This window comes from Danio rerio, chromosome 2 (genome assembly GCF_052040795.2).
Source record: "Danio rerio strain M-AB ecotype USA chromosome 2, GRCz13ab, whole genome shotgun sequence".
Lineage (NCBI taxonomy): Eukaryota > Metazoa > Chordata > Actinopteri > Cypriniformes > Danionidae > Danio > Danio rerio.
The window spans coordinates 31580891-31605172 of record NC_141022.1 but is presented as its reverse complement, the minus strand read 5'-3'; the positions used below and the strand labels follow the sequence as shown (position 1 = coordinate 31605172).

The following is a 24282-nucleotide window of genomic DNA, read 5'->3' as shown; positions in this document are numbered from 1 at the left end:
TAACAAGTGGTTAATTGAGTTACTGTTGTCTCCACTAACCTCTGGCATCAACAAAGCGTCAAAGAACTGCTAAACACTTGGTATTTTCACTTTTTCTGACCATTATTTACACATAATGAAAATCCAGTAGATCAGTTACAGCTAAAATTCAGCTGAGTCTGTCTAGCAACAACATCCATATCTTGTTTAAAGACATTTAAGTGAAGTTTATTCATAAACTAATTTCGAGAGGATCACGTGCTTATGATTGACATGGCTGGCCCCGAGTCAAGCTAATGTACGAACCACCAATCAGACTATTCCTAACCCAGCATAAATAACCAAACATCTTACCTTTAGTCATCTTCGTCTTGAAGAATCCCCCCTTCCACCCCTTCACCTCCTCTTTTCTACAGGGCAGCACGGCGGCCCAGTGGGTAGTACTGCGGCCTCACAGCCAAAAATGCCTCCGACTCGGGTATCCACCCAACCGGACAGCATTTTCGTGTGGAGTTCATGTTCTCCTCGTGCTTGCGTGGGTTTTCCCCGGGGGGGTTCTCGAGATCTACCTGAGTTCAAACTCCCCTCTCGCCCTGCAACGGGAGGGAGCTCCGGGCTCGAGAATCTTTTGAGCTCGGGGCTCTCTCCCGGGAGAGCATGCCAAACTAGCTTATTACTAATCATTAGCTAAGTGTGAACTCTTGAAATCTAGCTTTCTCAACAATTCTGATGCTCAGTTTGAAATTTGCCTTCTCATAATGGCATGTCTCAATAGTTGCTACAATGGGATTGACTGATAAGATATTTGTGTTTCATACAGCTGAACATGTGAATCGTTCAACCTTCTCATGTATATGCAAGTCAGTGGACTTTAAAGTGTAGTGTGAGCGCACATGAAGGGTGGGCCAAAGCACGATGCCTGGCTGTAAAGAGATCACACAGTAATCTCTTGTGGAACTGGAAACAAGAAATGGCAGTGAAAGTCAATCTTAATATTCCGCACACACACACACTGCTGACATAGGGGACTACACTGTTGTACTGCTGCTCTGGGTTTGGTCTCCTTACCTGACATGCCAGATCAGTCGCTGCGGTTCTTCTTGAGCGGGCCTAGTTTGCTTCTGCGTCTCAATAATTTATGCTTGTTGTGCAGGAGTCTGTCATGACAAATCCCTACCAGCTCTAATGCTCAGGCAGATCTCAGACATCCTCCACATGCCCACCCATATAATTGACCTGTTGACCACTGCCTCGCAGATTATTCAGCTCTCTTGCTTCATTTTGCTCATGGCTCTGATTTGTAGTTGTAGATGGCAAGATCTTTCCTTTCTTTCGTCAAGGCTTTAGACAACATCTTAGGTACAGTTCCCCACCAGCAACCATTTACCTAAACTGTGGCAAAACAAAAATCTTATGATAATTCAGTCAACCAATAGCCTGCTCCACCATCTGCATTGTAGATTGCATGTTCTCATATTTTATCCTGGACTGCATTGTATAACTTCCTGATTTCAAATATGTTCAACAATTTTGCATATACATTACAACTAGTAAACTAGATTGTAACAGAGGTGTGCTATTGAGAGCTGTATGAGTAAACCTTTCTCCTAATCCCATGAGGTGCACTAGTAAAAGGTCAGTCTGAATCCTGCTTGGAGTTGAGAATAATAACCACTAATGGGTTTTTGGTGCCATGACCCAGATGAGAATTAGGTTTGAATTTTAGGTTTTAGAGGCAAGCTGGTAATAGTTATGTAACCCTTTGTATAACCCTCTGGTATAAAGATGTGAGAGGCTGGTTTGAAGTAGAACTGGAGGGCTTATAAGTGCAAGGGATGATTTAAGTCATTAGTGCAATATATTCAATATGATGTTTTATAGGATGACTAAAAACACCACATAGTTCACTTAAAGAGCCCCTATTATGCATTATTAAAGGTCATATTTTGGTTTTGGGGGTCTCCAACAACAGGTGGATATGCATGCAAGGTCAAATAACACTTTTATTGTTCTATAAAATGCATTTATTTTTTCCTAATTATCCCATATGATTTTTTCAGCGTGATTTGTTCCCAAACCCCTACTTTGTGTGATGCTAATCAGCGCTGACTGGTCTGACGACCCAGTCTGTTGTGATTGGTCGACTGGGTTCAGCGTGAGACAGAGAGAAATGTCCCCAACACGGTTATAAATTAGTGTGAGTATATGAGTGAGTTCAATGCAGTAATGCATTAAAGCAACGCAGTTAAACACCAGCATACTGCTTTATTCTTAACCTTAAGTAATAACAACAACACACACAATCAACATTATGCTGTGGTCACACTGGAGTTTGTGCAAGTGAAATTCTGTTGTATGAAGCTGCAAAAAGTGGCGGGATTAAACAAGATGATTAGACATTAAAAAAAAGCAAGCGATTGGTCCATGTTTTCAATTTCTGTCCAGAGAGGTCATGTTTTGATCTTCGATTGATCTCACGTAATCATGTGATGCAATTTTGCAGGTCACAGTTCACCAAGCTTGAACTTTCCAATGCAGCGAACTACAAAAACCATACCTACCAACACTCCCTTTTAACCGGGGAATCTCCCGTATTTCAGACCCATCTCTCGTCTTGTCATTTCTCCCGGAAAAGTCCTGGAAACAGCTGGTATCTGGTGCAAAGGACAGATCCCGTGACCTCAGCTTTAATCCACACAGTGGCAAAAATGTAACTATTTTGAAAATTGTCCACACCACGTGTGGGAGGAACAGCTGATGGTGGCCATAGCAGGAAACAGCAGGAGATAGCAAGCACAAAATGCATTTAAATTGGTAAAGAAGTACGCATTGCAGTTTCAATGTGGTTTTGGACACGATTTGTAAACAGGATGCATTACAAGCACTGATCTATAATAAATAAGTGATTACAAGCTGTGAAGCAATTACAAGTTACAACAAACAATTAAATACAATTAAATGCATATTTTCACTTCACATTGAGTATGAAGGAAAAAAACTAACTGGATCTGGAGGAAGAAGAAACGGGTCCATACAAACTGTGTAACAGCTACTGACAACATCCCCTACATAAATAGTGTTTGCTGCTCCTTCCTTTAATAACAAACGTTTGGCAAATCCTGCATTGCAGGATAGGTTATTGTATTAATCATCAGATAAATGACAGGAACAAACACAGCACTAGGTTGGCTATACTATGGTGTTGGTCTGAAAATTAACTCTAAACCTTTGCTCCCCACACCCGGATGTCTGACCATCTCTCAGTGATTGTAATCTTTGCATCATGATCAATTCCACAATCCCTTGTACTCTGTTAATGTCTGAAGGGACAGGCGTGTTTATGTTTTATCGGACCCAGCACTACATATTTGGCTATGTCTTGTATTGATGTTGACTCGTGCAGGCGAAAGAATCATTCATTTGACTCTGAGTTGACTGTGAAGTGTGGTGAGTGTGGTGCACTTACAGATTTAAACCTCAGCTGGAGGTTTTCATTCACTTAGAGCTGTGATACACACTGCATGGATGCTTAGTTTTGATTTCATGTGACCTTTAAGAAAGATTATGTAATGATAATAAATTCATTGTTTACAGTTGGTTCATGTTAATTAATGCAATAACTAACAAGGTAATTTATGGTTAGTTAACGTAAATAAAGATTTAGTAATGCTTAACAGATGTTTTGTTCATTGTAAATCCATATTAACTTATGCAAATGCTAACATGAACTAGCACGTCCTCATTGTAAAGTGTTATAGGTATGTTTGCCTTGTTTTTAAATTAAGAAAATGATTATGGCTGCATTGCGCAGGCAACTTGCAGAATAGTAAAACCAACATCACAAAGAATCATGATCATTTGTGAATCATGTTATCATGACATATTTTTACCATTTTGTCCACTTCATACTACAAAATAAACAAACAACAGAAAATGCAAGATGGTGCTATTCTATTGTGTTATATTATACGTGCAGAGCAAGTTTCAGTTAATGAATATACAACACAGCAATGACATCGAAAATTTGAACATTTCTGATCATTGGATGGCACAAATGACTAAAAAGACAAGCAATAAATAAATTATAAAATCAATATCATATACCAGGTGTACTAAGATAGACTTTAGGTCTTTGGGGCCTGTACTAATGAGCTGAAGTGATAAATGTGCAGTGCTGAGCTTTACTGGTCTAATTTAGTCATCCACTTGACTTACCACTGATGGAGACGCAAATTAATCTGCGTCTGAACAATAAACAGCAGTGCTTCATTGCATACCAAGAAGATGAATTTGTCACAATGATTATATGAAAGCTGTTGGATTCAATTAGAAGTGCTCTCTTATGAAGTACTTAATTATAAGTTAATTTAATTCGTCAGCTAGGGTTTAGACACTACAAAAGCACCCTTTCTTCACTGGTCTCTACCCAATGTGTTTTATTTTTTTACCTTTTAAAAATCTTAACCTTAGTCATTAATGGAATGGGGGAAACGCATACAAGAATGTGTTGTTAACCAATTTAAAGAGGAAATTAACAATTCATCCAAGAATAGTACAGTGACATTCAAAACTGCTTTTACTGTTAAATATTTTTAATTATGTGATGCATTTGTGACTTTATTAAAATCATCTCATGCATACAAATTGAGGAGATACGAAAAAAGTTGAGACGTTTTGCATAAAGTGCATCAAAAAGTGAGCTGGGAATTATGCCAATTTACTTTGTTCCACTCCCTGCTATAGAGTTTAAACCCAGCAAACAATTTTGTGTTTAATTGATGTCTAATAGACATCTAAACGTAGACAGCTTGATTAAAACAAGGCTAAACATGGGCTGTCAGTGAAAATCTAATAGACATCTAAAAATAGCCTAAAACTAGACAAGTCATTGACAGATTAGAGAGACTTTAAATGTGTAGTCATTCATTTCTGTTTATTTGATGAGTAGTCTAGTTTTGGCCTAAAAGCCTTAGATTTTCACTGACAGCCCAAATTTTGCCTTGTTAAGCCAAGACGACTATGTTTAGACATCTTTTAAAAATAAAAAATGCTTGCTGATAAGTGATTTCTTCAGCACAATCACGCCAATAATCTGGAGTTATTTTTGATCCACTTTTGCAGTTTGAAAAGTATGTATGTAAATGCAGTTGTGAAGAGCAACTTTTTCCAACTTAAATTGGTGGCAAAAGTTAGACCGTTTCTTTCTAAAAAGATTTAGAAATTGTAACTCATGCTTTCATTTCCTCTCGGTTCAACAACTGTAACTCTTTTATATTAGTCTACTTCAGTCAACACTGTCTTGATTACAGTTGGTTCAGAATGCAGCCACCAGATTAATAACTGGAACTAAGAAAAGAGATCATATCTCCCCTGTTCTTGTGTCACAATAACCAGTGATCTAATCCTTGCAGATTGCTGGTAAACACACAGATCTCTGAAGAACTGATTAGATAGATTTTATAAACAGCACACACACACACACACACACCAGTGCTGAGTCTTGTTTAGCAGTGTTGTGAACATTATGATGTGTTTTCCTTGCCTTGCCAGTTTTGACCCTCACTTTGCTTTGTTTGTTTTACTGTTTATTCCTGTCTGCTGCCTGCCTTTTCACCATCCACCTGTTTAGGACCACAACTCTTTTTTGCCTGCATGTACCTGTTTGACCCTGTTGACCATTACTTGCCTGAGCATACCTGTTAATAAACCTGCATTTGGATTCAAACCTTAGTTGTTAGTGTTCCTACACATTACAGAAGACTCAGCCAAACATGGATCCAGCGGGTATTCAAATCATGCGTCTCCATCAGGAAGCCCTGTCAATCGAAGAGTATATAGAGGATTTTATTAATCTGGTTCATTTAACATCTTTGGACAATTTATATTTACTGATATTTTTTGTGGTGGACTAACCAAACCATTATATTCCAGCATGCTTCTACACAAACCCCACTGGACTCTAGAAAAATACATTGATTTGCCTTTAAGTATGTCACTTTACTGTAGACAAGATGGAGGAAACTCCAGCACAAAATGGCCACCTCCAGTCCTCCAGCTCACAAGATCTTGCCTCATTGCACTGACTTTCTATAAAACTCAGAGTTGATTTTAAGGTCTTTTTTATGTATTAAGCGTTGCACAATTCTGCCCCGATCTATATCTGTGAACTTATTAGGCCATTAAGGTTCTATGATCAGGTCTGTCCCTCGTTCTCGCTGTAAATCAAAAGATGATCAAGCATTCTGTGTTGTGGCATCAAGGCTCTGAAACAGTCTCCCTCTGAACATCAGGATTTTTCCATCATTGGATGCTTTTAAATCTAGTTTAAAGACCTATTTTTACTCCCCTGCCTTTGAATGATGCATGCATGTTATATATGTTCATATCTGTATTTCAGTTATTACATTTTTTTCATTTTCTTATATTTTTAATACAAGTATTATTTTATTTTTCATTTATTAAACATTTTATTTTATTGTAAAGCACATTAGATCAACCATGGTTGCCTAAAATTGTGCTCTATAAGTAAAGTTTGCTTTGCCTTCGTGTTTTTCATTTCCAAAAATATTCATATAATAAAGAATTTTAGATTAAAAGCAAACAAATGTCGACTTTAAAATACTGCCATGTGATGGTTTTGTTATTTATAGAACTCAAAAGTAAACCTGAATCATCCTGCCTGAAAGTGAACTGGGTACCACTTTATTTTGATGGTCCATTTGAGTATAAGTAGACTGTTTGCTTAATATCTGTTGATACACTAAACAGACATTTAACTGACTATAAGAAACTTTGCAAGTACATGTCAACTTACACTAACTCTAACCCCAACCAAGCAGTCTACTTATAATCTAATGAAAATTAGTTGGCATATAGATGCAATGTAACTTAAATTCAACAAACTGACCATCAAAATAAAGTGTGACGTGAACTGTCAACTGTTAAAAGAAGAGTGATATTTGGTTCACTGATTATTTAAAGAATTTTAATTAGCATAGCTAAAATGGAGCAAGGAAAAAACAAACACAGACTGACTAGGTGTTATTAAAACTGTAATGCTATCTAATGATATATTACTTTTATTTATAGATTTGACAGATTTGCATTTGATAATAGTGTGCTTATTCAACATCAGAGCTGATGTTTGCTCGAGTGTAGATTTAAAAAGCACTCACCTGTAGTCAACAAACTGATAAAACAAAGCATTCCATTCACTGGCATTGGCACTGTGGAAAGAGCAAATGGAATAAAAGTGGTTTGGGGGGCATTAATCAAAATCTGCTGACAGACATTAATAAACATAAAATCCACAGGAAAGTGCTTATTATCTGGTACCTAAATATCTGATAATGTTCTGAGTTCTTGCTTTGAATTATAACTAACGCACAATGTGCACAATTGTGTTTTTTACAATTAAGTGTCATTATTTCTGCTATTTCAGCAATCATCTTTTTGCTGCAGTGTGAGCCTTAATGGGATTGGAGAGGAAAAAAGGATCCAATCTATGGGCCTGAAAACTTAATTAGTCCACAAAGAGTACTGTACATGATGTAAGTACTTTCAGTTTTTAAACTTTGGTCCCTTTTGTGAGGGTATGAGATCCTATTAATATGCATAATGCTTAATATTTATTCCATAAACTTTCGAATCACGCTCAGAGCAGCCAATTAAAACCTAAAGATGCAACTGACTAAAATCTGTATGCTGTTTTTTGTCTCTGTTGAATTCCAGACATCAAGGAATAGAAATAAGACATAAATATCAAGATACATAATACAAATGGGATTCACATAAGTATGTGTGATGATATGGTGATGCAATAGTATCATCCAAATACTTATTTTGTTTATGTGAAAGAAAAGTTGACAAAACCAACCTACACACTGGGGTTAAGCGATACCGACCAATTTAGCATCGCACAATGTCAAATGTGAAACATTGCGATGGATATGGCATCGTCCTCATAGGTGGTGGTGAATTAATTATTTATGAATAATTAATTAATTCAAAACAAATTAATTATTTGTAGCCTACGGTTTCAACTACCTGACCCAGCATGGTCTTTGTTTTACTCATAACCAAATCATAAATAAATAAAGTTACACAAAAATTACCACCTGTCAATCACTTTGTCCACAGGACTGTGGCATAAATAGGCAGCATAATCTGTGTCGTTATATTGACGTCAACAAACTTGGTTGGTAAAAAAGGTGCACAACCAACAGAAACCAACTAAAATTACTAAGTACAAGGGTGAAAGCGAAAGATTGAAGCATTATACTGATGCTGTGACACGTTACCTGATAGATTCAAAAGACCAAAGAGTCATTAGATTAGACAAGATTAAATAAATAACACATTTTACAGCTATAGTGAGACGCGATCCAGCGGTACATCCATGATAAACTCTCTGCAGAGCACTGCTTTCAAGGGTTTTATGCTCAAAGCACCCGCTGACTGCTGGAGCTCAGACGTGTGCCTACGCTGCAGTGCATGTTTCTGTGTGTGTATGGTCATGTGATATTGTGGAAGTAGGGCTTTTCAGAAATGCTAGAATGCTAGAAATTCTAAGAAATATTCATTCTAAAATGCCATACGTATTAGTGTAAACGGGCTCGTGTGTATTTTTTGCGAGGGGGGGGGGGGGGTGGAGGATTTTGATGGCGGCTCAGCATTGTGATGTCTATCGGCCATGGGCGATGGACGATGGCATCGTCTATCAACCCAACCCTACCTTTGCTTTGACTAGAGATGGATATGACAAAATTATAAGTATTGACTACAACTTGTTAAAACAATGATTGTGAATTAAGAAATCTTTCTTTGGTCTTTTGACATATAAGAGGTTATTGTATTATAAGAACATCTTGTAAGTTTCAGAAAATCTAAAATTTCTCATTAGTCTAAATGCAGCTTATGTTGAAGCAAATGCCTAAAGGTCATGTTGTGGACGTGTCAATTTATCAGGGCTTAAAGCAAAAAAAAAAAAAAGTTTAAAAAAAGGACTGACGTTTTTCCGTAGTCAAACCTCATTCCACAGCCTTTCCTGTCACACACCCAGTTTAAAAGAAGTTATTTTTTCGTAAATATGAGTGTAATGACAACATTTACCAACTTAATTAAATTAAATACTCTAAAGATTTTAAATTAGTAGTAATCATTTTTAAATGACAATTTTTTTTCTGCTAAATGCTTTCAATCTAATGATTTTATAAGATCGGACTCTGTGATGTATTCATAGAGATACAATAATTAACCATTTGTGTAATGTTTCTATGCACAATTATTTAACAAAATAACATCATTTTAAACAATCTCTTGAACAAATGATTTAGTGATAAATAGATGTTCAATGGCTGCTTGTCGCCACCTTTGGTGCAATGATGCAATTACTGCTAGATGCTAGGTTTATTCAAAATAGTTCTTCATTGGCTCCTCATTCGATTCAGAATTGATTTTAATGTTCTATTACTCTTATAATCTATCCCAGAGGTTCCCAAATCCAGTCCTCAGGAATCCACTTTCATTCTTATTTGACACACAATAATAAGTAAGGAAGACATACAGACAACACAGGCTTATTCTGAAAACGTAGTCCGCGGACGTTTCTTGAGACCGCGAATTACGTAGCCGGAGGTACATAAGGCTGAATTTAATATTTTTAAGCAAACGCTACGGGCGGTATGACACAGTTCCTTTTGACGCTTACCGGCTGACCGCTTACCTCCGTGTGGAGGGCTTTCCCACTGCAACCAGTTTGTTCAGTTAGCTCATTGTGTATGTCGGCGGACTTGAGATGCAGAGAGGAGTTGACCACAACGGCGACCAGGTTCGGGTCCGGAGAAGAGTGGTTCCAGAAATCAGGTAAGACAAAAACAGAATCCAAAATATAAAATGAACGAGTGAACAACAGGATGAGAATGTGTTAAACCCGAAAGCGTGGTAAAAATCAGGCAAGGGCATTTCTTTTTCTGGACAGCTTTTGTAAACTGTCGGTTGGGTTTAGGGAAGTAAGCAAGCGTGGCGGATCAATCAGTAAAATTGGTTGGGTTTAGGGAAGGAGGAGGGTGGGTTAGTCGATTGGCCGATCACCCAGTCAATCATTCAGTCATTTAGTCGGTCGACAGTGGCCTCTGGTGGGTTCACGCAAGAACAGTTGGGCGCAAACAGCACTCTTGAGAGATATTTGAGATGCAAAAAAGCGCACACAGCAGCCTCTCGTGGATTCAAGAATACAAAAACTGCAAAAATACATTCCTCCCTAGAGATTTTGCGGTCTCTAGAAACATTCATGGGACTATGTTTTCAGAATGAGCCTGGGTTGCACAGGGTAGAGGGGCCTAGGACTAGAATTGGGACCCAGTGATCTAGTCCCGAGTTATCTTTCAGAACTTGAACGTACATTTGACGCAACAAATCCACCTGTTAAGTCATAACGTACTGTATGGAATAGTGTTTCTGGGTCCAAGCCGCTACTTCTACCTTCTATTTGAATTGATAAAATATTTGCTTATGAATACTTTAGGGTCATATCACACATTAAAGTGATTTTGATATAAGATCATGGTGTACACAACAGTCTCTGGACTCTGCTACCAATTAAAAAAAAATGCACCACTTTCTGGCTCTGATATTAGGCATGGATATACAGTATACACTGTAAAACCTAATAAGTTGAGGCAACTCAAACCATTTGAGGAAAATGATAGCTGCAAACCATTTGATTTGAAAGATCAATCTATATGAGTACTGTGAACTTACTCCATTTAAGTTGAAGTAATGAGGTATTTATTAATTCATTACCTTCAACACTGAATTCAAAACTCTGAAATTAACTTTCAGAAAATTTTAAGTTAACTACACTCATTTCATGTGATAAAGTTGACTGCTGGGTTTTACTGTGTGTATACATACTGTATATATATATATATATATATATATATATATATATATATATATATATATATATATATATATATATATATATATATATATATATATATATATGTTGAGTCTCCCCATACAGTGTGATTGGACCCAGAAGCTGCTTTGCGTGACCTCACACTTAACAAGCAGATTAAGATTGACGCTTTTAAATGTGATTTACGATTGAAACATCAGTGGTTCTATTCCAGTACTACTGCCAAAATTTGAATGATTGTAACACAGAAATAGCAACACTTAAAAGGCTAGAAGCTGTTTGCCTGTGTCAAACATACGTGATGATTGCTCTTTCTAGGTCAAACACAGATTTGAATGAGGTCATGTTGTGGAATGTGTCACTTTATTAAAGGTTAAAGCAAAAATAAACAAATAAATGAAATACTTTTGACTGAAACCTTTCCTCAAACCCCATTCCAGAACAATACCTGTCACACACCTAGTTTAAGATCCTTTCTTGTAAATAGGTACTATAATGAGTACGTGCTTTCCCACACAAATGAATAGCTCAAAGAATATTTGCATTTAAAGAAAGCCACTATTTTTCTGAGTGCTGCGGGTAATCACAGATGCTGATATAGCTGATATATGCTGATATAGCACCATATCACAGAACTACTGTCAAATTGCATACATACAACAGTTTGACTGCAAAGGTGTGTAAATAAAAACAACATCAGGATGTCTTAAAATCTTAAGGAACTATTTTCTTCCACCATAGATTTATTCACTCGCTTCAAATGTTATAACTCAATTGAATGGGCATTATCAGTGGTTATCAGCTAAAAGATATGGGCCAGTAGGGGCCTTCTGCACCTACAGGTAGGCTCAGAAGGCTATCATCATCCATCCACATGGTTACACATCAGCTATACTAATAGTGAAGGCTCCAGGTCCAGATCTGTTTGTACATTACTGTGATAATTTGGTTTAGGGTTGGGGTAGGAGTAGAAGTTAATAAAATACAATTAATGGGAAATGTAATAAACTATATAAATAATTCTCGTTAACTTCCTGCCGCAGACGTATGTTATCTATAGCTGATTGACCATTTGAATGGATGATAACAGCCTTTTGAGCCTAGCATTCGGCGCAGAAGGGTCCTAACGGCCCATATCTATCAGATGACATCCACTGAGAACACCCATTCAATCGAGTGATAACATTCGAATGGGCTAGATTTATTACAATTCAAACGTCACTTCAAAATTCAAACGTTACAAATCAAACGTCACTTCACATTTGGTATTTGAATTATTTCTTCGCATCATGTACAGAAGACTATTGTAAATGGCTTAGTGATGGCAAAACAACAATCTTGCTCACAGAACAAGATCATAATGCTGAACGGCTTTAAACAACATATTTGAAATCTATTTGTGTTTGTGTATTTTATTGTATTTCTATTTCTATTCTGTATTTCTCTTTCTCTGCCTATGCATCAACCCCATAAAAGACAAAACAAAAAGGAAACACTAAAATAATTTTAATCACCTGCAGTGATGCTATATACAAAAAAAGAGAGATTGACTTTGAATGAGATTAGCTTAATTTCTGTATTGGATTAGTTTAATATGAAAGCAATATATTTTTTTGAATGCATTTCTCATAACAAAGTTATTTTTATTTGGCACGTCCAAACCTTCCCACAAAGCACCGTGTTCATATTTGGCACAGCATGCACAGCAGCTTAATATATAAACTGTTTGACAATGATGAAGCAAAAAATACCCTCTCCCACAACTACATGTGTGCACTTCTGACCAATCAGAAGGGGTTGTGTGGTAGTGACTGAATATATTTGAAATGAATAGCTTAAGTTGCATAACAACAGCAATGCACTACATGTTTCTTTTGCCCTCATTTTTCCAATTGATGGAAATCCATTGTAGTGAAAGAACCGGTCCCACTTTATGTGTCCTTAACTACTATGTACTTACATAGGAATTAATAGTTTGTTACAATGTACTTATTGTGTAAATACATGTATTTGGTGTGTACTTATGCTTGAATAAATACTTGTATGTAATTACATCTGTAATTAACTTTAGTGTTTACATTTGTAAATACACTATTGACCATTCCTTACACCTTAACCTACCCTTAAACCTACCCATACCACTAAATCTGTCCATAACCCAACCTCTATCCCAACTCAAAAGCACCACAAGTGTTCTCAAATACATTATAAACACAGTAAGTACATTGTATTTATTTTTTGACGTGGGTACATATTAGTTAAGGCCACTTAATATAAAGTGGGACCAAAGAACCCTTTAAGGCCAGCTTTATTATAGAAAGCAGAGATTAATAACTTCAGTCCTAGAGGGTTGTTGTCCTGCATAGATTAGCTCCTTCTAACACTAATCAAATATACCTGCTTGTATAGATTTCCAGTGACCTTGAAGATATTGATAAGCTTGTTCAGTTGTCTTTGCTTAGGGTCGAAGCAAAACAGCACAGTGACCCTCCATGCCCTCCAAGTTGCTCATCCATGATGTAAAGTGTGGATAAACCCTGCCTTCAAAGTAGAAGATCAAAGCCTGCTTCTGCACTGCTGTCAGTTTAGCTCCTCCCACCAATTAACATGATAGAGGGAAATCTGCACAGAAATCAAACAATAAAGATATACTCAAGACAGCAAGATGCTGTGCATTGCCAATTTGTGGAAAAATACAGTATTTGCATTGCTTTCCTTTAGATGCCAATGTTAGTAAAGAGTGAATGAATTTCTAATGAAATTACAGAACAGTACAGTAATAAGTTTGTCCATTAAAAAAAAAAAAAAAAAAACAGACACACACAATTTAATAATGGATTTTTTGAAAGGCTTAATGTAAGCAGATGCTGTGCAGATAAGGGATTTGACAGTAATGTCACAAAACACAAGTTTGTGTAGCTATTTTTATTTGGTAATGCCTATTGCTTTGTCTGTTATTACAAATGGTTGGATTTGCCAACGCAACTTCATGGCAATTCGTAACTTTTTGATTTAGTGGCTAATTCATATGAATTCGTACATTTTAATTCGTACAATTTAGTACGATTTGCTCATCACCCAATGACCGGGTTAGAGGTGGGGTTGGTTGCTGGGCCTCCTATTTAAAATCGTACATTTTCGTACAACTGAACTCAAATTCGTACAAATTAGACACTAAACTGACAAAACGTTAAATACTTACTTTTTAAGTTTTTTTAGCCTGATACATATGAAAATGTAAAATATTTAAAAAGAAAGCATGACACCCAACCCTACACCTGAACCCAAACGTCTTTAGGAATAAGCAAATTGTATTAAATTGTATGAATGAGATCATATAAATTCATATGAATTTTTAATTAAAAAAGTTACGAATTGCCGTAAGATTGTGTTGGTTTTTCACTTAATCAAAGCAGTGTATTCTATATAAGATGTAGATTGGCAAACACTCAGTAGAAGTTTACATTGCTGAACAAACTGCTGTGCTTTTGAGTATGAATAAACATGCAAAACTGTTGACTTTAGTGTATACATTCCACCATGCCTATTCAAACAATGTGCTTTGATGAGGGAGACAAAAACAAAACAAAAATCTCCAGTTATTTTAAAATCTCCAGTTATTTAAAACAATGTTTTTGATGTAAACGTATTGATGCCATTAAAGGTGGACTATTATAACAGTCAAAAATGTTTAAAAAGGCAATTTAAGAATATTTTAAAGTCATGCTACATTCAAAATCGCACGCCTCAGGTTGTTATATTTGGCAGTCAGACTTCCTTTTTTCTAGCTACAGGGTTCATGCGGAGCACACGATTACTTTCTCTAGCTTGACTACATTCCCAGCTCCATTCTCCAGCAGTGATGAACTGAGAACAGCCTGATCCTCAGACTGAACAAGAGTTCACTGTGAACTTCTGAAAGCACATGCTAAAAAAAAATATATATATATATATTTTTTTAAGTTTTTGCAAACAATTTATATGGGATGCATGTACAGTATTTACTCATTTGTTCGTTCATTCATTCGTTCGTTCGTTCTTTCGTTTGTTCTTTCTTTCATTCATTCATTCATTCATTCACTCATTTTCCTATCGGCTTAGTCCCTTATTTATTAGGGGTCACCACAGCAGACTGAACTGTCAGGGATGAAAGTAAACAAACAAATTAATTTGAACATTAATAAATATAAATTCAGCCAATATAAATAGTTTGCAACCCCCTAGCTTAAAAAATGTGTAAATCCAAGGAATGATCTCATTCAGTGGAGAGACAGAAATAAACTCCATTAGTACTCCATAAGTACTCCAGTGTATATCAATAGTATGGTAAAACTTTAATTTCTCTTATAGCTCTACCACTGTAAATGACAAGCATATTTACTTTATCCAGGCTGAACAAAACTCATAAAAAAAATAAAATACTTATATATTAAACACACAAAAAAGCTCTGTGCTGCCTTTTACCTGAAGATTGCATGAAACATAAAGGCATCACCTGGCTTATATTAATCAACAGTTGCCCATAACGTGTAATTCAAATGAGTTTTTAAACCCTAATTAGCTGTTAATTTATAGTAAGTGAAGTAGAAGTTGGGTTGAGGTACCATTTTAGTTTAGGTCAAAATTTACTGTATTATCAAACTATTAATTAACACTAATAAACTACTAACTAACTGTTTATCAATAGTTAATTAGGTATAAATAGGGATTAGGTTTTTGGTAAGTAATATAACAAATAACAATTAATTTATAACTACCAAATAACAATTAGTATCTTCATTACCAAATAACAATTAATATCTTAACAATAGAGGTAGTAGTTATTAGCAGGAATCGTGACCTAAACTAAAGTGTTACCGGATTAAGGCAAAAGTGCCCAAACTTTTTCTTATAGAGGGCCAAAAACCTTAAAACTTAATAGAGGCTACTGAGCAAAAGGTTGCCATGGGTAATTTTTTTATATAGTTTAGAAATTACTAGAAAACATTGCTTATATTAAATATTAATATATTAGTATTAACTATTAGGTTTTTTTTTACATTTAATAATAAACAAACAAACAAACAAAACTATTTAATTTATAACACAATTAGACTAGTTTTTTTTTCCATCGAGTGACAGTATTTACATGTATAAAAAATCTGATTCATTTACAACCGTTAATTAAAACATTTAATTTCAGTTTGCTTTTTTTGTAGCTCAGCAAAAAAACAAACAAAAAATAAGAATAACGATGTCATGAGGCTTTTACCCCAATCTCTTCCATCATTCTTTCTCTCCTTTATATGGGACAGAGGGCCAAATCAAAGATTACAATGGGCCAACTTTGGCCTGTGTGCACTACTTTGGACATTTCTGGATAAGGGAATGCAAAATAACATCATACTTGAATACTAATGAACATTAAACATCTTAATAATAGGCAGGTAATACGCCAATAGAGTTGTGATCTAAACTAAAGTGTTACAAAGTCACTTTGTAAAACTTCTAAGCATTAAAATTGACAGAGCAGAGATGAAGTCCTATTATTTGATTCAAAAGCATAAATAAGCAAAAAATAAAATAAAAAAATAAAAAGAACACACACATACACAAACAACTGTTAATTAATAGATATTTTTGACAGTGTCCACTGAGCTGGAAAATTAGGATGTGACCTTGAACAGACGCATAGGCACATCTTAATAAATTCACCATGACACGTATCTATGAATACCTTTCAGAAGAAACCATATTCTCAACATGCCACATGCTGAAATCAACAATAAATGAAAAGAGGCTGCCCACTTACTCCACAATTCTCCACAATATTTCTTTCACAAAAAAATAAAATGAAACGCTCATACAGAACACATTCTTTACCCATATTCACTACATCTAAAATGTCTGTACAGATCATACAGTGTAGATCTTCTCAGAAATTTCCTATATCAAACGACAAACTAAGTAGAGCTGCTTTTAAGCGAACAAAGACACAGGGGAGCGGGTGTAAAACATACAGAGAAAACTAGCTATAACTCACCCACCCGCTCTCACTGATGAAAAACCTATTTCTTCCAAGTATATAGACATGCTTTTTAGATTCATGAAATAAAAGAGAATTTTTGATTTTTGATGCATGCAACATAACTGTTTCATAACTGTACTGATTTAGTTCATTTAGGTCACGTCTTTTTATATTATATATGGTGAGTTGGGCTTCAGATAAATCACTTACAGGGTATGATTACTTGATGAAAGAAATGGCACTGAAGCCTTTGTGGAATTCTGTGTTTAGTCTTTATTGAACCACTTTTTAGCCAGTCACTCATGTTCTCTTTTCCAGTCTCTTTTTTATTTTGTTCCAACAGAATACAAAGGAAAGAGCTAAATAATCAGGATGAATAAGCATGAAGGAATATTTGCAAATCATCTAATCAAATTGACGGATAAGGATTAGTTGTAGTCCAACATAAGATTTGAATGAATTGTTTTAGTCTGTCTAGTGGAACTTCCCCAAACAAAAAGCTCTTCTATAATCTAAAAAGCAGACTTGTCAGAAAAAAGGACATATTTATTAATTAATATTTTTAAATGTATAATATAAAAAGTTAAAGTCAGAATTATTGACCTCCCCCCCACCCCACCCCTATGATTTTTTTTCTTTTATTTTTAGATATTTCCCAAATTATGTTTTACAGAGCAAGGAATTTTTTACAGTATGTCTGATAATATTTTTTTCTTCTGGAGAAAGTCTTATTTTCTTACATTAAGTTTTATTTTAGCTAGAACAAAAGATTATTAAATAATAATTAAAAAAACATTCTAGGGACAAAATTATTAGCCCATTTAAGCTTTTTTCGATAGACTACAGAACAAACCAACATACAATAACTTGCCTAATAACCCTATCATGCCTAGTTAACCTAGTTAAGCCTTTAAATGTCACTTTAAGCCGTATAGAAGTGTTTTGAAAAAGATCTAGTCAAATATTATTTACTGTCATCATGGCAAAGATAAAATAAATCAGTGAAAATAAATGAGTTATTGAAACTATAATGTTTAGAAATGTGTTGAAGAAATCTTCTCTTCATTAAACAGAAATTGGGGAAAAAAATAAACAGGGGGTAATAATTCAGAGGAGCTAATAATTATGAATTCAACTGTATATATTTTTAAATTATTATTATTACTATTAGCCCACTACCATTTCTTACTATCAGTTTTCCCCCTCAGAACTGCATGGAAATAGTGAGCAAATTAAACAAAATCAGGAAAATGTTATTTAAATTTGAAAGGACATCTGTGCTAAAACTAATTTGATTTTTAGGAACATGGTAAACGTCTCAAAGTAAATATAGATTGCACAAAGATAAAAGTAATACTAAACTGTGATAGAAGGAGATTTACCATCACAGCAGAGCTGCAGGTGAAACACTGACAGTTTGACTGTTCGTTTCTCAGGAAGAAAATTACATCTCTGAATAAATGAAAAGCCTTAAGCTTTTTGAGATGCAGCATGGTATAAAATGCCATATGAGAATCTGAATTGCACTTACACTGTCTAAGTGCAAAAGTCGTATTAATATCAAAAAAGGCCACATTTATATACAGTGTTTAACAAAAGATATCATATCCCTTTTCAGTTGATTCTTTTTTTCTTTGAAATAAAATGATATTATTTTTCATTCATAATCAAATGCATTTTAATATGCAGCATCTGCAGTTTGGATTATTTGTTTATAACAAAAGCATTCTTACTGTATGACGATGATCCAACTGTTGCGGAGCAAGTCTGTATTTGTCTAAATACGGATGACACAGCCTTTTGTAAGTTTTCTGTTTTAATCATCCACAGATTGAAAAGAGTATGTAACAATAATAAACTTTAGGTAAGTTCAGTTTTTTAGGATGCTTCTGCCACTTTAAAAGCAAAAATATTTAGATCAGTGTATAAATAATTTTTGACATTTACTATACGCCACTGTACGCTTTTTTTTTTAATGACTGAAATAAAAGAACTGTTAAAATTTTTTTAAGGATCTAAAAATATCTGCATAAATTTAATTATTTCTAAAAAAATAAAAATAATATACTTGTATATGTTTCTGTTTCACAAGAAATTCTGATTCTCTGGATGTAAAATGTATGGTTATGTGTTTGAGTAACACTTTCGGAGTTTCCCAAAAGAGGAGCAAATCACGTAGAGCAATTCACATGCTTTTTCTATCAGTGCTTAATAGATTGTTATGCCTTTTTATAACCGGCGTAACAAAACTGAACAGAATGAAGGGACAGGCAAAAACTGAAATGATTAAATATGAAGAAAATATACATTTCATGCAAATGTTTACTTTACTTAATAAACACAAAAAGAAAATGAAATGTAATTGAACAAGTATTAAAACTGAAGCTGAATGCAAGATTCAGGAGGCTGAGACCGTCAACAATACAAACCTACAAACCTTGATAATTAGATTTTATTTTTGATAATAGTCTTTAAAGTTTATCTTTTTGAAAAATAGTTGCAGACAACTCTAGAATTACTCATATATAAGCATAGTTATAAAAATATATACATATGTGATTAGCCTCCAGCAATCCATTGCAAAGGGGATCTATTTGAGCCTGAGGACAGTTTGAATCACAGATGGCTGCCTGTGACATCACAAAACAGCACAGGCTTCTGAATGTTAATTAGGTGGAGCATAAATAATTGAACATGATTTTTCAATGTTTTGACAAAACAGAACAGGTCTGTGGTGAAATTTTCTGTCTGCCACTAATGCACAAAACAATATACTATCCTGAAAATTTTTCAGGTTCAGAAAAAAATTTGATTAAATAATATGAACCTATTAATTATAAATATGCTATTAAAATTTCTTAAAATACTGACCCATACTTGATGGAAAAATCTGTAACGGGTGGTTTGGAAAATCTCCTTTCCTCGAGTGATTTGGCATGAAAGCCAAACAAATTCATGTAAATGGCATTTCAATTGCAAAACAGTGTTTTCAAATGTGTACATTTACTCAAGTCATTTACTATGGCGTTAAAACTTGTGTTTAGTGCATGTCATAAACTAAAGCCCCATTCGAAAACTTAATAAACTTAATATATCCATATGACTGCCATAAACAAATTAACAAGAAATTCAGTAGATCCTAACTTATGTAAATAGTTAATTAATCCCCATGTTCGCTCATCCAAGCTTGAGAATTGAACTTTAAAAGCAGGTGTGCAGTGAATATACAATTTTCACTATAGGTGCTCAAGGAAGCATACCAGACTGCAGGGCCTGCTGGGGTGTGATTACTGGATGCCTGCTTGAAAAAAAAAAAAAAAAAAAAAAAAACAAGCTGCTCTTCAACATGAACTGTGTGCTGGAGAATTGATTTTCAATAAACACCTTCTGCCTCGAAGTGCGAACTTTATACCTAAAAAGGATTGTTTTGGGGTTTATTTAGGTTCACATTTCACTGAAGATTGTGACGGGCTAAAACACAGATGCCAAATTCATGAAGCAGTCTTAACAGTTTTTTTTTTTTTTATTTAAGGGTTATTATGTAAGACTCTGCATGGATTATTATTATTATTATTATTATTATTATTATTATTATTATTGCCAGTATTGGAACAACTTGCAATGATACCAACTTCTTTGTTTTCCATTGTTGTCTTTGAATGCCTGTTGTTTATCGGACATTTGAAAGGAGTTTGTGAGAGGGTCTTTGCCAATTGTCAAGCATAAAACTAATGTTAAAAAGCTTAAGTTAATGCAGAATCAGAAAATATGCATTGTCATGCTGTCATGGAAAGATATTCTAAAGTCTTATCAAGGTTAGATTCTCAAAATCTTAAAAAATTACATGAGACAAATTACATATTGACCAACAGCTCTAATCAATAGATGGCAGTTTTGCTAATTAGCTGCAGATTGACCGACTTTGTTTTGACCAGTACTGAACACCAAACAATAATATAGTTACTAAAAATATTGTAGCTACTGTACATAATTAATAATGATTCAATTTGCATTCTAATGCTATCATAATCAAACCACCATCACAGCTACAGTAACTGCAATGAAAACAATTGAAATTGCATTCTGTCTGATCAGGTATTACATTTTAATATGAACTTCATGACTGTGCAGCTTCAGCTATGTGAGTGTAATCAGAGGGTGATCTGGAAACTGGTGTGTGAGTGAAGTGCATAATGGGATATGTAATTCAGTTCAGTGGCAGATATGAAGTTCAGGTGAATGAAAGAGTGTGTTCTTCCCCAATCTACAAGAACTAGATCACTACTAATCATAACAAATAGAAATACTGAGAATATACTGTATATTGAATATTTAAATAGGCAGCACATAACACTGCAATAAAGAGCTTTTCTTTCTTTTTTGTCTTGTTTCTAGTTTAAATATCTAAAAATTCTTCACCTAAGAAGCATTTTCTAGAAAAGAAAAAAATATTGCTTCGTTTTCAGAAATAACTACCCAAATTCAAGCGAGTTTTTCCTTGAAACAGGTAAAATAATTTGCCAATGAGGTAAGCAAAATAATCTTATTTCAAAGCAAAAAAACAAGTTCATTTTGTTAACCCCACTGGCAGATTATTTATAGATAAAGAGCAGAACATAATGGATGCAAAAATAGATGTTGTGTCTTTTTAAGTTTCATTCTTGGTGTAAACGGGCTCTAGCCGTGCTGTTCCCTCCATTTCTAACTTTTTTTTTTCTTCATCTTTTAAATTTGAATAAAGCATCACACGAAAACCTATTTGATGACTAATAAGTGATCAAAATAAAACTATTAGACTGTGCTCTCTCCTCTTGTTCATGAAGCAAAACAACTGTCCATTAGCCAGTGTTTTACCAACACGTGAAATCTTCATTTACAGATTAATGCACAAAGGCGTTATTTCATTGAGTGAAGTTACCATGGCTGCGCCTGTCGCAAGCCACGTTCAAGGACTAAACATAGAAATCATTTAACCAATGAATCTGATGGAGACATGCATCCTCAGGCTGATTAAAAAGCATGAAAAATAATAATAATTATATATATATATATATATATATATATATATATATATATATATATATATATATATATATATATATATATATATATATATATATATAAAACAAGCCTTCATATCTCGCTCTCTTTTCCTTCTATTCACTTTGTTCAATCTATTTGCACAGCGTTTGAAAGGCCGAGCTCTTTTGTGGTCCTTTTAAATAGGATCTCTGTTCGCCTGCTCGTGCTGAAAAGCTAAGTCACAGGCTTTTATATCTCAAAATGCAGACATGTAGACAAATGAAATCTGATACGAGTCAAAAAAAGAACAAATTTGTTGAAGTTTTTAAATATTTCCAAAGAAACAGGTTAAGATTATTATAGTATGGCATTTGTAAATCAGCTTTTATTTTAATAACATTTTTTTTTTATTTGCTGTACATGTCAGTTTAGTTTTAGTTCATTTCATTAAGGGTTTTTAATAGTTTACATTTTGTAAACACATTTATATTTAGTTTTTTCTAAATTTATTTTCAGTTTTTGTTTTAGTAAATCTTCAGATTCACAGAAGATGTCAACCAAGGCAATGTTTTTAAAGCTTTCCTTAACTCTTGTGTAAGTCTCTAAATTATTAAAAATAATAATAATAATTGTTTAACAAACACTGAATCCAAAACTATACAAACACAATGAATAAAAGTAAATATTTTAAAGAATTTTGACTATTTTCTTTATATTAAAGAGCCACTTTATTGGGTTTTATAAAATGAGCTTCCATGCAGTGTGTAACACAGCACTAAGTGATTGAAAGCATCCAGTGGAGGTTTAAATCTGAAAGTGCACCGTGATTAAAACTATTGATTCTTTAACAAAATAGTCGACTCAGAGTTGAATGAAAGAATCCTGCTGGGTCGAGATCTTTTGCCTGAACGCATCAACTTGGACATGGTACATCACCAAATATGTAGTACTGGTTCTGGTAAAATGTGAATGCACCTTTCACTTGAGACATTAGCGGAGCACGGGGGATCACGGGACAGACATGACACAAAGATGACGATCACTGACAGATGGAGATTCGGCTGCAGGGAATACACAATTAAAGTTCATTTTCACAACAACACCACATAGCCAGCATAGTGCTGTGTTTGTTCCTGTCATTTCTCTGATTTTTGATACAATAACCTACACTCGCCGACCGTTTGCTATTAAAAGAAGGAGCAGCAGAGACTATTATGTATGGGACTGTGACAGGGACTTTACTAGTAACTGTTACAGTTCATATGGACCAGTTTCTTCTTCCTCCGGATCATAACATGTAAGTGCAATTAAAATTGTTGCCTCGTTTTATGTAGTTTGGAAAATATGTGTTTAACTGTGAGATGTAACTCATAATGGCTCAGTGCGGCTTGTAATCACATACATATTATGGATCAGTGTTTGTACTGTATCTCTCAGATATTGCGTCCAAAACCACGCTGAAAATGTGACAATGCTTCTACCTTTACCGATTTAAATGCATTGCTGCATTGGGCTCTCACATGCTCTCTGCTACTGCATAGCCATGTCGGGAATTTCTCTCTCTCTTGCACTAAACCCAGTTGACCAATCACAACAGACAACAGATTAGCCTCGCGCAAAGGAGACATTTAGGAACAAATGAATTCCTGAACAAACCATATGATAATCGTTGGGATAATTAGATAAAAATAAAAGCATTTTATAAGACAATGAAAAAGTTTTTTTTGACCTTGCATGCATATCAGCCTGTTGTTAGAGATCCCCAATTCCAAAATATAACCTTTTATAATGCAAAATGGGGACTCTTTAAAGATGTAAACATGTCTAGTTTACATTTACATTGGCAAATGAAGAAACGTAAGGTTTATGTTTATTAATTCTAAAAATGATTATTCATTTCTATAAATATTTTACAGTACCTGTTGATAGTTTTTTCAGTTTTTATTTATTTATTGTTCATTTTTATATTTACTTGAGTTAAAAAAAAGTATAATTTTTTTTTTTTGGACGTTTTACATATTTTTTTGTTGAATAAAAAATCCTTGCATATTTAATATTTTGTTCGTTACTTGTAGTGAGATTTAAGATTAAAATATCCTCTACTGAAAGGAAAGATGAGTGCTCAAATACTTTAAATGTATTCCTGCACAGCACGCTGAAAATAAGCTAGAAGGATTTAAAAGAGAAGAGATTTGTCCTTGAAAAGCAGAACTACCATTTACCCTTCAATATTTGTCCATGTTTTATTATCAATTCATGTTCAGGCATCTGTCCATGTCAAGGCTGTGTAGAAAAAAAGCCCATTCATATCAATGAAACAAAAGAAGAAACCGAGCGCAAAGCGGTGATGACA

General features: G+C 34.5%; 1 long non-coding RNA gene across 2 annotated transcripts in view; it reads right to left on the bottom strand.

The window, feature by feature from the left end:
* Positions 1 to 2226: 2226 nt before the first annotated feature.
* The window catches only part of LOC147837114 (uncharacterized), a 44761-nt gene continuing 22705 nt past the window's right edge, over positions 2227 to 24282 (bottom strand). Inside the window, exons 2-4 of one of the 2 annotated variants that reach the window (XR_015478548.1) lie at positions 13298 to 13522; positions 7155 to 7205; positions 2227 to 5795 (exon numbers count right to left, since the gene is read on the bottom strand). This is a non-coding gene — a long non-coding RNA (uncharacterized LOC147837114). The remainder of the gene's footprint in view (positions 5796 to 7154; positions 7206 to 13297; positions 13523 to 24282) is intronic. The other variant, XR_015478549.1, reaches the window with a different exon arrangement.